The following is a 16,266-nucleotide window of genomic DNA, read 5'->3' as shown; positions in this document are numbered from 1 at the left end:
TCTGCAATTGGTTTTCATTTTTTATTATTTGTGATTTTTGAGTTATTTAGCGTTTTATTCAGCAGCTCTACAGTTTGTTATGTCAGCAATGTGGTTGCTAGGGTCCAAATTACCAAAGCAACCATGTATTAATTGAATAAGAGACTGGAATATAAATAAGAGAGGTCTGAATAGAAAGATGAGTAATAAAAAGTAGTAATTATAATAAATGTTTAGCCTTACAGAGCATGTGTTCATTGGATGAGGCCAGTGACCCCCATTTTAAAGCTGAAAAGTGTCAGAAGGAAAAAGGCAAATAATTAAAAAAATTAGAAAATAAATAATGAATACCAATTGCTTAGAATTTGTCATTTTAAAACATACTAAAAGTTTACCTAAATGTGAACCATCCCTTTAAATCCGATTTAGATCCAATAATATATCTTTCTTCAATTTCAGTTTACTCCACTTCAGGTAACTGTTCCATCCGGTTCAGATTAAGTCCACATATCTTGAATCTTTGAGTTTCACATGGGCAGGAAAATTGGAGGCCAGTGTAGGGAGAAATGTTGCATCTAAAGCAAATAACTCGAAATGAAAACATTCTTCCACCAGAGGAATAAAATCAAGTAGAAAAGGTTTATTATGTCCAGATATACAGCCTGTACATCTGGAAATAATAAACTTTTTCTACTTGATTTTATCCACTTGAAGAATATTTCGAGTGCCTGCTCCACAATTTTTTAGGTTGATCCACTCCCTTTGGTGAGGGCTCAGGGTGGTGCACTTGGGCCTCTTCCTCAGTGTGGTGAGTTATTACTCTATTGGGACCTTTGATTAGTTCATCCTTACTCTGTCACATAGAGCCATGGTTATTAGACTACCACCTACTTGGGTACCCAGGATATGGGTAAGTAGAATGCCCAATGGAAAAAAGATCCTCGTCCAATTAATACCCCCAGGCCCAGCCCAATCTTCTGTAGCCCTGCCTCTGATGGGCTTTAACCCCGTCCACTAGGGATGTAGCGAACGTCGGAAAAAAAGTTCGCGAACATATTCGCGAACTTGCGCAAAAACGCGAGCGGTTCGCGAACGGTTCGCGAACCCCATAGACTTCAATGGGAAGGCGAACTTTAACATCTAGAAAAGACATTTCTGGCCAGAAAAATGATTTTAAAGTTGTTTAAAGGGTGCAACGACCTGGACAGTGGCATGCCAGAGGGGGATCAAGGGCAAAAATGTATCTGAAAAATCTGCCTGTGTGTGCTTGGAAGAGATAGTGTAGGGGGAGAGCTGTTAGTGATTTCAGGGACAGATGATAGTAAGTTTGCTGGCTAGTAATCTGCTTGATACTGCTCTGTATTGGAGGGACAGAAGTCTGCAGGGATTTGAGGGACATTTTAGCTTAGGTAGCTTTGCTGGCTAGTAATCTACTGTTCTCTTTAAACAACTGCCATACGTTGACCTTGTAGGCATTGTTTGCCCAGTTTTTTTGGACGCAGCCACTGAAGCACAGTTGCCAGAAAAAATATGCCATATAAATGCTGAAAATAGTCATTTTTCGCCATACGTTGACCTTGTAGACATTGTTTGCCCAGTTTTTTTGGACGCAGCCACTGAAGCACAGTTGCCAGAAAAATTATGCCATATAAATGCTGAAAATATAAATTTTTTTGGTTGCAGCCACTGAAGCACAGAGGCCAGAAAAATTATGCCATATAAATGCAGAAAATATGCATTTATTTGGTCGCAGCCACTGAAGCACAGTTGACAGAAAAATTATGCCATATAAATGCTGAAAATATAAACTTTTTTGGTTGCAGCCACTGAAGCACAGAGGCCAGAAAAATTATGCCATATAAATGCAGAAAACATGCATTTTTTTGGTCGCAGCCACTGAAGCACAGTTGACAGAAAAATTATGCCATATAAATGCAGAAAATATAAATTTTTTTGGTTGCAGCCACTGAAGCACAGAGGCCAGAAAAATTATGCCATATAAATGCAGAAAATATGCATTTTTTTGGTCGCAGCCACTGAAGCACAGTTGCCAGAAAAAATATGCCATATAAATGCTGAAAATAGTCATTTTTTGCCATATACGTTGAGTCAACGTATGGCAAAAAATGACTATTTTCAGCATTTATATGGCATATTTTTTCTGGCCTCTGTGCTTCAGTGGCTGCGGCCAAAAAAACTGGGCAAACAATGCCTACAAGGTCAACGTCGTTGACCTTGTAGGCATTGTTTGCCCAGTTTTTTTGGCCGCAGCCACTGAAGCACAGAGGCCAGAAAAAATATGCCATATAAATGCTGAAAATAGTCATTTTTTTGGTCGCAGCCACTGAAGCACAGTTGCCAGAAAAATTATGCCATATAAATGCTGAAAATATAAATTTTTTTGGTTGCAGCCACTGAAGCACAGAGGCCAGAAAAATTATGCCATATAAATGCAGAAAATATGCATTTTTTTGGTTGCAGCCACTGAAGCACAGAGGCCAGAAAAATTATGCCATATAAATGCAGAAAATATGCATTTTTTTGGATGCAGCCACTGAAGCACAGTTGCCAGAAAAAATATGCCATATAAATGCTGAAAATAGTCATTTTTTGCCATACGTTGACCTTGTAGACATTGTTTGCCCAGTTTTTTTGGTTGCAGCCACTGAAGCACAGAGGCCAGAAAAAATTAAACCAGTAGGGTTTGCACCCTAGTTTGTAACGGTGGCGGAGGGAGGAGGAGGACGCTAAAGGACAGCTGTGTGTGGAGTCATGAGGCTTGAAGAGAAGGACAGCTGCATAGAAGTCAGAACAAGTCTTCCGGCGTGCAGTAACCCTCCGAGATCCACCCCTCATTCATTTTAATAAAGGTCAGGTAATCGACACTTTTGTGACCTAGGCGAGTTCTCTTCTCAGTTACAATCCCTCCTGCTGCACTGAAGGTCCTTTCTGAGAGCACACTTGAGGCTGGGCAAGACAAGAGGTTCATGGCAAATTGTGACAGCTCTGGCCACAGATCAAGCCTGCGCACCCAGTAGTCCAGGGGTTCATCGCTCCTCAGAGTGTCGATATCTGCAGTTAATGCCAGGTAGTCCGCTACCTGCCGGTCGAGGCGTTCTTTGAGGGTGGATCCAGAAGGGTTGTGGCGCTGCCTTGGACAGAAAAACATTTGCATGTCTGACGTTACAGACTGGCCAAAGGGCTTTGTCCTTGCAGGTGTGCTCGTGGCAGGATTACTGGCACCTCTGCCCCTGGAATGTTGATGAGTTCCTGAAGTGACATCACCCTTAAAAGCATTGTACAACATGTTTTGCAGGCTGGTTTGTAAATGCCGCATCTTTTCGGACTTGTGGTATGTTGGTAACATTTCTGACACTTTATGCTTGTACCGAGGGTCTAGTAGCGTTGCGACCCAGTACAGGTCCTTCTCCTTAAGCCTCTTGATACGGGGGTCCTTCAACAGGCATGACAGCATGAAAGACCCCATTCTCACAAGGTTGGATGCAGAGCTATCCATCTCCGCTTCCTCATTATCAAGGACTGCATCATCCACGGTCTCCTCCCCCCAGCCACGTACAAGACCAGGGGTCCCCAAAAGGTCACCACTAGCCCCCTGGGAAGCCTGCTCCTGTTGGTCCTCCTCCTCCTCCTCCTCCACAAAGCCACCTTCCTCCTCTGACTCCACTTCTGGCACCTCTCCCTGCGTTGCAGCAGGTGCCTGGGTTCGTTCTGGTGATTCCGACCAGAAATCGTGCGCTTCCAGCTCCTCGTCACGCTGGTCTACAGCCTCATCTGTCACTCGTCGCACGGCACGCTCCAGGAAGAAAGCGAAGGGTATTAGGTCGCTGATGGTGCCTTCGGTGCGACTGACCATATTTGTCACCTCTTCAAAAGGTCGCATGAGCCTGCAGGCATCGCGCATAAGCACCCAGTAACGGGGGAAAAAAATCCCCAGCTGTGCAGATCCAGTCCTACCACCCAGTTCAAAAAGGTACTCGTTGACGGCCCTTTGTTGTTGCAGCAGACGTTCCAACATAAGGAGCGTTGAATTCCAGCGAGTCTGGCTGTCAGAAATCAAACGCCTGACTGGCATGTTGTAGCGCTGCTGAATGTCAGCAAGGCGTGCCATGGCTGTGTAGGAACGTCTGAAATGGGCCGACACCTTTCTGGACTGGGTGAGAACGTCCTGGAATCCTGGGTACTTGGAGACAAAACGTTGGACTATTAAATTTAACACATGTGCCATGCAGGGCACATGTGTTAAATTGCCTAGTCTCAACGCTGCCAACAGATTGCTTCCATTGTCACACACCACTTTTCCGATCTGCAGTTGGTGTGGGGTCAGCCACCGATCGGCCTGTGACTGCAGAGATGACAGGAGTACAGATCCGGTATGGTTTTTGCTTTCCAGGCACGTCATCCCCAAGACAGCGTGACAACGGCGTACCTGGCACGTCGAATAGCCTAGGGGGAGCTGGGGGTGCACAGGTGTGGAGGAGGAGAAGGAGGACCCAGCAGCAGAGTAAGAAGAAGAAGAAGACGAGGTAGAGAGCGATGGAGGAGTAGAGGTGGTGGCAGAACCGCGTGCAATCCGTGGCGGTGACACCAACTCCACTGTTGTTGTTGAGCTACCCATTCCCTGCTTCCCAGCCATTACCAAGTTCACCCAGTGGGCAGTGTAGGTGACATACCTGCCCTGACCATGCTTGGAGGACCATGCGTCAGTAGTCATATGGACCTTTGGCCCAACACTAAGTGACAGAGATGCGGTAACTTGGCTCTGCACATGTTGGTACAGGTGTGGTATTCCCTTTTTAGAAAAAAAATTGCGGCTGGGTACCTTCCACTGCGGTGTCCCAATTGCTACAAATTTGCGGAAGGCCTCAGAGTCCACCAGCTGGTATGGTAAAAGCTGGCGGGCTAAGAGTGCAGACAAGCCAGCTGTCAGACGCCGGGCAAGGGGGTGACAGTCAGACATTGGCTTCTTACGCTCAAACATGGCCTTCACAGAAACTTGGCTGGTGGCAGATGACTGGGAATGGGAACAGGTGGTCAAGGTGGAAGGCGGAGTGGAGGGTGGTTCAGACGGGTCAAGGAGAGCAGAGGTAGAGCAGTAAGATGCTGGACCAGAAGGAGTGTGGCTTTTAGTTTGCCTGTTGCCTTTGAGGTGTTGCTCCCAAAGTGCTTTGTGCTTGCCGCTCATGTGCCTTCGCATAGAAGTTGTACCTATGTGGCTGTTGGGCTTACCAAGGCTCAGTTTCTGACTGCACTCATTGCAAATTACAATGCTTTTGTCAGAGGCACACACATTAAAAAAATCCCACACTGCTGACTTTTTGGAAGTGTGCGATCTGGCGGTAACAGTAGAAGTTGGCGGAGTTGGCGGTATTGGCGGCAATGGCGGGTGCGTTGGCCGGCTGAACACAGGTGCCGATACATGTTGTTGCCCTGCTGATCTCTGCGGGCTGTCCTCCCTGCTTCTTCTAAGTCTTATTCTCCTACTGCCTCTCTGACTCTCCGTCTCTCCATCTGAACTACCCTCCTCTTGCTCTCTTCTACTAGGCACCCACAAAACATCAATCTCCTCATCATCATTCTCCTCAGATGCATCAATTTCTTCTGACACATCACAGAAGGAAGCAGCAGCGGGGACCTCCTCCTCATCACTCATTATGTCCATCTCTATCGTGTTCTCTGCCAGAATTAAATCTGGTGTAAGGTCCTCATCTCCTTCATCTTCTTCTGGCAATAATGGTTGCGCATTACTCAGTTCAAGAAACTCATTGGAAAATAACTCCTCTGACCCCAGTGAAGAAGGGGCACCGGTGGTGGAGGAAGTGTTACGTGGGGTGGCCATAGCAGTGGAGGATGAGGAGGATGTTGTGGTAAAGTTAGAAACGGTAGAGGATGGGGTGTGCTGTGTAAGCCAGTCAACTACCTCTTCAGCATTTTGGGAGTTCAGGGTCATTGGCTTTTTAAAACTGGGCAATTTGCTAGGGCCACAGGATTGCATAGCAGCACGGCCCCTAGCACGGCCTCTGCGTGGCGGCCTGCCTTTGCCTGGCATTATTTTTAAAAAAACAACAACAACAACAAAAACTCAGTTGGTTTTTCTGGAAACGATAATACACACAGCTAGATGGCGGGTTGAAGAAAACACTGTGCAAATAATGCCTACAAAGTCAACGTATACACTACTACAGCGGTGGATACGGATTACGTAAAATATATGAATGCTGCTTGAAAAAAGTGACTCCGGTGTTTTTTCTGGAGACGGTAATATTATGGATATTTAGACAGAATGTGAACAAGGTCACACAGCTCGATGGCGGGTTGAAGAAAACAGTGTGCAAATAATGCCTACAAGGCCAACGTATACACTACTACAGCGGTGGATACGGATTACGTAAAATATATGAATGCTGCTTGAAAAAAAGTAACTCAAGTGGTTTTTCTAGAGACGATAATATTATCAATATTTAGACAAAATGTGAACAAGGTCACACAGCTCGATGGCGGGTTGAAGAAAACACTGTGCAAATAATGCCTACAAGGCCAACGTATACACTACTACAGCGGTGGATACGGATTACGTAAAATATATGAATGCTGCTTGAAAAAAGTGACTCCGGTGTTTTTTCTGGAGACGGTAATATTATGGATATTTAGACAGAATGTGAACAAGGTCACACAGCTCGATGGCGGGTTGAAGAAAACAGTGTGCAAATAATGCCTACAAGGCCAACGTATACACTACTACAGCGGTGGATACGGATTACGTAAAATATATGAATGCTGCTTGAAAAAAAGTAACTCAAGTGGTTTTTCTAGAGACGATAATATTATCAATATTTAGACAAAATGTGAACAAGGTCACACAGCTCGATGGCGGGTTGAAGAAAACACTGTGCAAATAATGCCTACAAGGCCAACGTATACACTACTACAGCGGTGGATACGGATTACGTAAAATATATGAATGCTGCTTGAAAAAAAGTAACTCAAGTGGTTTTTCTAGAGACGATAATATTATCAATATTTAGACAAAATGTGAACAAGGTCACACAGCTCGATGGCGGGTTGAAGAAAACAGTGTGCAAATAATGCCTACAAGGTCAACGTATACACTACTACAGCGGTGGATACGGATTACGTAAAATATATGAATGCTGCTTGAAAAAAGTAACTCAAGTGGTTTTTCTAGAGACGATAATATTATCAATATTTAGACAAAATGTGAACAAGGTCACACAGCTCGATGGCGGGTTGAAGAAAACACTGTGCAAATAATGCCTACAAGGCCAACGTATACACTACTACAGCGGTGGATACGGATTACGTAAAATATATGAATGCTGCTTGAAAAAAGTGACTCCGGTGTTTTTCTGGAGACGGTAATATTATGGATATTTAGACAGAATGTGAACAAGGTCACACAGCTCGATGGCGGGTTGAAGAAAACAGTGTGCAAATAATGCCTACAAGGCCAACGTATACACTACTACAGCGGTGGATACGGATTACGTAAAATATATGAATGCTGCTTGAAAAAAGTGACTCCGGTGTTTTTTCTGGAGACGGTAATATTATGGATATTTAGACAGAATGGGAACAAGGTCACACAGCTCGATGGCGGGTTGAAGAAAACAGTGTGCAAATAATGCCTACAAGGCCAACGTATACACTACTACAGCGGTGGATACGGATTACGTAAAATATATTATGGCTGCTTGAAAAAAGTGACTCCGGTGTTTTTTCTGGAGACGGTAATATTATGGATATTTAGACAGAATGTGAACAAGGTCACACAGCTCGATGGCGGGTTGAAGAAAACAGTGTGCAAATAATGCCTACAGGGCAAATAATGCCTAAAAGGTCAACTTATACACTACTACAGCGGTAGTAAAATAAAAAAAAAATGAATATTAAAAAAAAAAATTAAAGTTGGTGCTGCTGAACTACTAGGAGCAGCAGATTAGCACACCAGTCCCACTCCCCAACACTGCTAGACTAATAGCACTGGGCTCTTATAGTAGTAGTAGTAGTAGTAGTAGTAAAACAACAAAAAAATAAATAAAAGCAGTCCTTACAAGGACTACTGTTATTGCAGCAGTCAGCAGATGAGATCAGAAGCAGGACAGCTGCCCACTGCAGCTACATACAGAGCACTGCAGTAGAAGGTAGATTACTAGCCAGCAAAGCTACCTAAGCTTAAATGTCCCTCAAACCCCTGCAGACTTCTGTCCCTCCAATAACAGAGCAGTATCAAAACGATTACTAGCCAGCAAACTTTCAACTGTCCCTGAAATCACTAACAGGCAGCAGCTCTCTCCCTACACTATCTCTTCAGCACACACAGGCAGAGTGAAAAAACGCTGCAGGGCTTCGGTTTTTATAGGGAAGGGGAGTGGTCCAGGGGAGAGCTTCCTGATTGGCTGCCATGTACCTGCTGGTCTGGGGTGAGAGGGCAAAAAAAAGCGCCAACAATGGCGAACCCAAAATGGCGAACGTCGCGCGACGTTCGCGAACTTCCGGCGAGCGCGAACACCCGATGTTCGCGCGAACAAGTTCGCCGGCGAACAGTTCGCGACATCTCTACCGTCCACTGTTCACAAAAATCACCAAATCACTCCCTCACAATTCACCCTTTGTGGTTAAAATTTTTTGTGACCTCCAAATGCAAATGTTGGGTAAATGAGCACTATGGGGGACCATTTTGCTCCCTCTAGTGCTGTAGAACTTGGGTCTGATCTATTAGTACTTTTCTTCTTTTTCCCTTACAAGCAATTCCTTAACAATGGAAGAACTGGTGTGTTAGATGGTGAGATTAGGAATTGGTTGAATGGTGAAAAGATCATTTTATGGGACATTGAGGATACCATACTAATGATATTGCTGATTATGGAGAAATCTGTATGGAGGCTGGACAGTGAGGGTGTAGCTCTTGTGTGTTACTTATATTCTTGGAAAGAGTGTCACACAAATAAATACAGTCTGTGAAACTACATTTACTGTAACTATAAGTTCTGATCTAATTTAGTAATTTTGTAAGTCAAGACAAAATGCTCTAAATAAAAAGGTTTTGTTGTGTCTAGTTTCACTGATGCACCGGTTAATGCAAATGATTAGGAAGGAAGATCACACAGAGGTGTAACGTAGCTCTTGTGATGGGCGAATAAATTCGCCTGGTGCGAATTCACTGCGAATTTCCATGTTTTGCCGCCAGTGAATACATTTATGAAACTCCTGCAAAAATTCGCCATCGGCGAAAAATTTGATTGCGTCAAAATCACCGCACAATTTTGTTCTGTATGACAATGATGTCCAACTCATGTTTTTAAGCATTTATTGATATGAAGATGCATACAAATGAGTTATTAGGCAATGAGACTATGAGAGGCTTGGGCACCATAAAATATCTATACTGTATCTACCAATTAATTAATCAGTGCACAGCATAAGCATAAGTTCATTATGCAGGATGTTATTTGGTAATCTAATTATCTTCCTTACAAGGACAGGGAGTAGCTTCAATTTCATTCTTTTAGCTCAAGAAATAACAAAAACCTTTGCAATTGAAATAATGGGCAAAAAGTATAGTCAGCACGAGCCCTATTCCTTGAACTCATGTTGTGTTATTATGTTATTATGTTTGTGAAAATATGTGGAGATATTGAACACTTCACTAGGACAAATGTACAGTTTTGAGCCTATATTTCAAGCGTTAATAAGTTAAATTATGAGCACCATCAATTTAAATGACGGGCTCCTTCAAAGCATTGCGAATGAAACAATGCATTCTGGGTATTGTCGGATTTATGCTCCTATAGTCCTCCAGGGATATAAGATTCTCAGCCCCGATGAGTAAGTCCCTCTGGGATTTAAATAAATACTTACTCAAATCGAGCCTGGCCCCGAAGTTCCCCCTGGGCCTGATTTGAACCAAACAGATTCTCTCAGGAAATTAACCAGACAGCTTTATTTGAGGTATACATTAATACAGAGTATTACAATACAGAGTATTAAATAATAGCTCACACGCCCTGAAAGCTCGTGAGGACGTTGGGGGACAATAAGCAATACAACAGATGATTATTTAACCATTTCTTCTTCCATGGGGCTGATCCCTTGACATCCAATCATCGTCCTTGGTTTAATATAACTATGCCTCTATGTCCATTTTAGTACAATTCTTCCTGACCTAAGTATAGTCCAAATAAGTAGATTTGCTGTGCTAGCACAGTGTCCAGAATGGTATCTGTGCAGTGGGTGTGTTTTTGGGGCTATAAGTGTCTTTCTTAACCTTGCACTAGGAATACTTGTGACATGAGACAACAGATGTATTCTTAGTTCTATGTAAACATTCTACAACCCTAATTAGTAGAAAGGCCTCTAACCTTGAAGTGTAGAGTCTAACACAGCTGTTCTGTGGCAGTGTCCTATTCTATAATCATTGCAATTTATACAATACCTAACCCATATGTATATAATTTTAATCTAAAATCCTGATATCCACAGGTATCACAAGAGCCCATAGGCCCCCACAATTGACCACAGTGATGGGATGATTTCCCTCACCCCAGGGGAGCAGATCTGATAGAACTCAGATAAAAACCTTTACAATGGGAAGAAGTACTCTGCCTGGCCTTTCTGGAGAGAAGAGAATCAACAAGGGCAACACCACAACTTTCCAAGCATTTGATGCTGAAAGGAACCACAAGGAAAAGACAGCAGTAGCATGTCCCTAGAGACTGCTTCCGACTGGAAAAAGTATGAGGAAACATTGGAGGAATAAAAGTTGGTGGTATATCCCTTCTTGCCATGCCTTAAAGCTTTACTGTACCTTATAAGAAAAGCAATAAGGAGGAACATAATGTCTGGGATCCACCAGGCTGTGCATACCCCAACATCACAGGTGTGTAGACTTGTGAACTACTATATCTTTAATTTTGGGAGTACTATATGCCCTGTTCTCCCCTCTGGGTATATACGAGGGTAGGTTTAGGACTGGCTTCTGGAGGCGATCAGCCAGATGGAAAAATTGCCCCCAGAATGCTTAACACCCCCCAACAAAGAAAAACAAATGGAGAACTTAGAGTGTGGTGGTAGGGCCATTCTTAGAACACATTTCAAAGTGGATACCACTCTGCCGGATGGTACCAGGCAGATAAACCACACCCTAAATACTTTTTCTATTTCATTTTATATGAGGACACCATGAAAAGGTTCCCTAATATGATTTGAGACCAGAGCCGGATTTACATAGCGGGCACCCCTAGGCCCGCTGTCGTTCATCGCCCCCCGCCCCCTCCTTTTTTTTTTTTGTAATCTTTTTTATTGCTTTTTCAAAACAAAATACAAAAGAAAAAGAAGAAGAAGTTTGGTGGAGATACAAGTCACAGTGTTTAACAACACAACATTCAGTGTTTAACATATACATATCCGTACACATTGCCAGGTACATATCTCTGCATTACACTTCATACAACAGAACATTTACACAATGACAAGTCATACTTATACAATTTCTCAGGTAGGATCAGCACCTGGTTGCAAGGCTTTCACCCATCCCGTCCAGACCAGGTCAAACTTATTTGGTGTATCTCTTTGTATAAACACTAACCGTGCCAGCGTAATATGTTCCTGTAAAAGGTTTTTCCACATCTGTACAGTTGGAGAGTCTCCCGATAACCACTTAAGTGCTATGCATTTGCGTGCCAGGAATAGCGATCCCCTCAGGGATATTAACATATGTAAGAATACCTAGCAGGCACACCTTTGGGTTCACAGGAATTCTTATTTCAGTTATATGGGTAAATTCTTCTCATACTTTCACCCAAAACAAAGCCACCTCTGTGCAGCTCCACATCAAGTGAAGAAAATTGGCCCCAGGCAAATGGCATTTGGGACAGCAGTCATTTGGTCTTATATTTGCCCTGTGCATACGCACAGGTGTGATGTATGCATGATGTAGAATAAGAGTTTGGGAGAATCTACTTCTTACATTAAAGGACACCAGACTGGAAGCCTCCAAAGCCTTCTCCCACTCCTCATCCTCCAGGTCACTCATAGCTGATTCCCACCTTCTTCGAAATTTACTCGATATACGTTTCTTGTTTTTCATTAACACAGAGTAGAGCCATGATAGGGGATGATTTCTGCAGAAGCTAGAGAGATATTCCACCATATTTTCCAGTGGTGATTTAGTTATAACAACCGGGGATAGTGACCATTGAGCCTCAGCGGCCTGTTTAAGTTGGTAATATTGTAACCAGGCTGTAACTACCACACCAAAATCAGTCTCAATCTGCTCGGGGGTTTTAAAAAAACCATCCACATATAGATCTTCAATGACCTGTACCCCATGTGGTTGTCAAAATAACTGCAAATCCGCATTCTGGAAATGAGTGGTCCCCTCATTTTCCAACAATGGAGTGTTTGGGGAAATTCCTTGGTAGGGAATAAGTTTCAGTGCCACCTCCCACACCCTAAAAAGTGTTCTTATCAATGGAAGGGGGCATTTGGAATTCTGTATATGTTCTAAAAATAATTAGCGGCGGTACCGCCTTACTACCCACACTTACTAAGAACCACATAAGAAGAATCCGTTACATCTCCTTTAGACCATGGCAGGAGATGCTGCAATTGTGATGCTAAGTAGTAAGATCTCCAATCTGGGAGGGCCACCTGCAGGCTTGAAAGTTGTAAAACTGAGTACGCCAGTCTGCTGCGCTTGCCTGCCCTTACAAATGTTTTGGTGTCAGAATCTAGCCGTGTAAATACCTGTTTTGGTATGTAGACTGGGGAATTTACGAATACATACAGAAGCTGCGGCAAAAAGATCATTTTACAAATAGCCACTACCAGGTGGTGATAAGGGGAGGGAGCTCCATGCCTTCATTTGACTAGATATTTTAGTAACTATAGGGTTCAAGTTATCTTGCAAGTAATTACGGTGGTTTTTGGTAAAGGATATTCCTAAATACTGAAGTCGTTGACCCATTGCAAGGGTTGACCAGGTAATTGATAGCGAGGGGCTTCATGATCCAAAGGAAATATATAAGATTTTTCCCAGTTTAAAAGCAAACCTGAAAATTTCCCGAACGTTTTAACCATATGGAGGAGTCTATCTAAGGATTCTGCCGGATCTGCCAGGAACAGCAACATATCGTCCGCATATAACGCTATCTCTTCCTCTATATCCCCATACTTACAGCCAACAATGTTATCATCCGCCCTTACCATAATGGCTAGCACTTCAATGGCCAGTGCGAACAGGACTGGGGATAAAGGACAGCCCTGCCTGGTACCCCTTTCCAGTGCAATAGATTCAGAGATCGAATTATTCGTATACACTTTTTCGACAGGGCAAGAGCATAACAACTGCACCCAACCGATAAACATTTTCCCAAAGCCAAACCCCATCAGTGTTTCCCACAAGTATCCCCATTCCACTGTATCGAACACTTCAGCGGTGTCAAGTGAAAGGATAACCCTCCTGCCCTGATTTAGGTGAGGTAACTGTAGATTCACAAACAGTCTTCCAAAGCCCCCTCCTTTTTATTCGCTCATTTTTCATCATGGGGACCGGAGGAATAGGAAAATAAAAAAAAAAAAACTATAGCATCTCTGTGCATCCCCAGTGTTTCTGAAAGAATCTGGGTGTGGTTGGGCAGCATGCCCCACCCCCTCTGATGAAGTGTCAAGTCTTCTGACACGAAACGCGTTAAATGTAAATCCCCTCCTTTGTAATTTTAAAAAGCGCATAAATAAAGCCGATACATTGATATTAACCTACGAGACTCCAAGAATGCTTTGATCAGCGCTCTGCAGCGGTAACAGAGGTTTGATGTAGTAGCCGGTCAGAAGGAGCCGATACATCGCGAAAGCTGCGGCTTAGCAGGAGCTGGCGTGCATGGGAAGAGCTCCGCCATTGCCACATCACTTTTCGGTTGAAATAGAGTTCACTTATATTTTATCTAAAGGCAGAAGACTTACATGGTTATGTCACAGGGATTTTACAGGCAGGTTGTTAAGTAATTGTTAACACAACATGAAGCTAAAGCAAAAAAAAATATTATTTAGAGATGAAAGAACGTAAAGGTTCATGATTGAATCAAATACACTTGACTATTCTCTTCCCTGTATCCTTTACAATGCAATCTCTGAATGAGTTCAATGTCAATAGGATTTAACACGTGTAGCCCTTACCTGAGAAAAAAAAAAAGCAATGAGAGATCTACAGTAGGTAGTGGCTTAATACCAAGTGCTTCGATAAGCTGCTCTTTTCTTGTTCTTAATTGGCTGGTACCTGGAGTTTTTCCATACAGTCTGCGTGTGACTACCAGGTATGTATTATTAGCTGTGCTGGATGTAGTGTTTGTCAATATTAAGTATTCATACATTTAGGTTTTCATTTTCAGAAACAAAAATATTTAGTAGAAATGTACTTTTACTTTTTTTAATGTAAATATGCTTTATTTGAGCAAAATAAATATGACAGAGTAGCAATAGAGTAGTAGTAGAGTAGTAGTAGAATAGTAGTATGACTGAGTAATTGTTATTGGAGAAAATGCTGTTTCCATGATAGTCATGTTCTTGTTTGCTGCATGGAAATTAAAATTAAAAACTCACACTTTCACCCTCTAAGTTACGGAAATTTATATGTGACATAACATTTCAAGGCTGAATTGTTAAACTAAATGACTATATAAAGATTTTATGCATACTGCAAGTGCGTTTCATAAAGAGCAAGTAAATTCATAAGCCATATAAAATGTATAGCAGGTGTTCTGTATGACAATGATGTCCAACTCATGTTTTCAGGCATTATATGAAGATATGAAGATGCATACAAATGAGTTATTTGGCTATGAGACTATAAGAGATTTTGGCACCATAAATAGTGATGGGCGAATTTGCGCCGTTTCGCTTCGCCTAAAAATTTGCGAATTTTGCAAAATGGCGAAAAATTCGCAAAATGGCGTTGGTTTCTCGTTTTTGCCGCAAATTCACCACGAATTAGCGCCTGGCGAATAAATTCGCCCATCACTAACCAAAAAATATCTATACTGTATCTCGCCAGTTAATTAATCAGTGCACAGCATAAGCATAAGTTCATTATACAGGATGTTATTTGGTAATCTAATTATCTTTGTAAAAAAAAAAAAGAAGTACTCTGCCTGTCCTTTTTGGAGAGAAATGAATCAACAAGTGCAACGCCACAACTTTCCAGGCATTTGATGCTGAAAGGAACCACAAGGAAAAGACAGCAGTAGCATGTCTCTAGAGACTGCTTCCGACTGGAAAAAGTATGAGGAAACGTTGGAGGAATATAAGTTGGTGGTAGATCTCTTCTTGCCATGCCTTAAAGCTTTAAGGAGGAAAATGATTTCTGGGATCCACCAGGCTGTGCACACCCCAACATCACAGGTGTGTAGACTTGTGAACTGCTATATCTTTAATTTTGGGAGTACTATATGCCTTGTTCTCCCCTCTGGGTTTATACGAGGGTAGGTTTAGGACTGGCTTCTGGAGGCGATCAGCCAGATGGAAAAGTTGCCCCCAGAATGCTTAACACCCCCCAACAAAGAAAAACAAATGGAGAACTTAGAGTTTGGTGGTAGGGCCATTCTTAGAACACATTTCCAAGTGGATACCACTCTGCCGGATGGTACCAGGCAGATAAACCACACCCTAAATACTTTTTCTATTTTATTTTATATGAGGACTCCATGAAAAGGTTCCCTAATATGATTTGAGACCAGGGCCGGATTTACATAGCGGGCACCCCTAGGCCCGCTGTCGTTCATCGCCCGCCCCCTCCTTTTTATTCGGTCATTTTTCATTATGGGGACAGGAGCAATATGGAAATAATAAAAAAAAACTATAGTATCTCTGCTCATCTCCAGTGTTTCTGAAAGAATCTGGGTGTGGTTGGGCAACATGCCCCCCCCCCTAAAATCCTGCCGCCATAGGCCCGGGCCTTGGTTGTCTCTCCACAAATCCGGGCCTGTTTGAGACAGGTGCCATATTGAAACTTGCCTCAGACAGCACCAGACTGCAAGTTACCAGAGGTGGCAAAAAGCCACTCCTTGTAACTTCATGAGATGAAATTCAGATTTTTAAATTGAAATGTCAGCTCTTCTAATGCACCTCCTGCCCTGCTCCAAAATCCACCTTAGACCAGACAGCTCAAGAACACCCTTGTATAGACATACCGTACTGTACCATAGGGGAACATTTCCCATGTGTCTCGGGAGATCTAGTACCAAATATGTAGTGATG

The sequence above is a fragment of the Xenopus laevis genome, chromosome 5S (genome assembly GCF_017654675.1).
Source record: "Xenopus laevis strain J_2021 chromosome 5S, Xenopus_laevis_v10.1, whole genome shotgun sequence".
Classification (NCBI taxonomy): domain Eukaryota; kingdom Metazoa; phylum Chordata; class Amphibia; order Anura; family Pipidae; genus Xenopus; species Xenopus laevis.
This window is presented reverse-complemented; position numbering follows the sequence as displayed.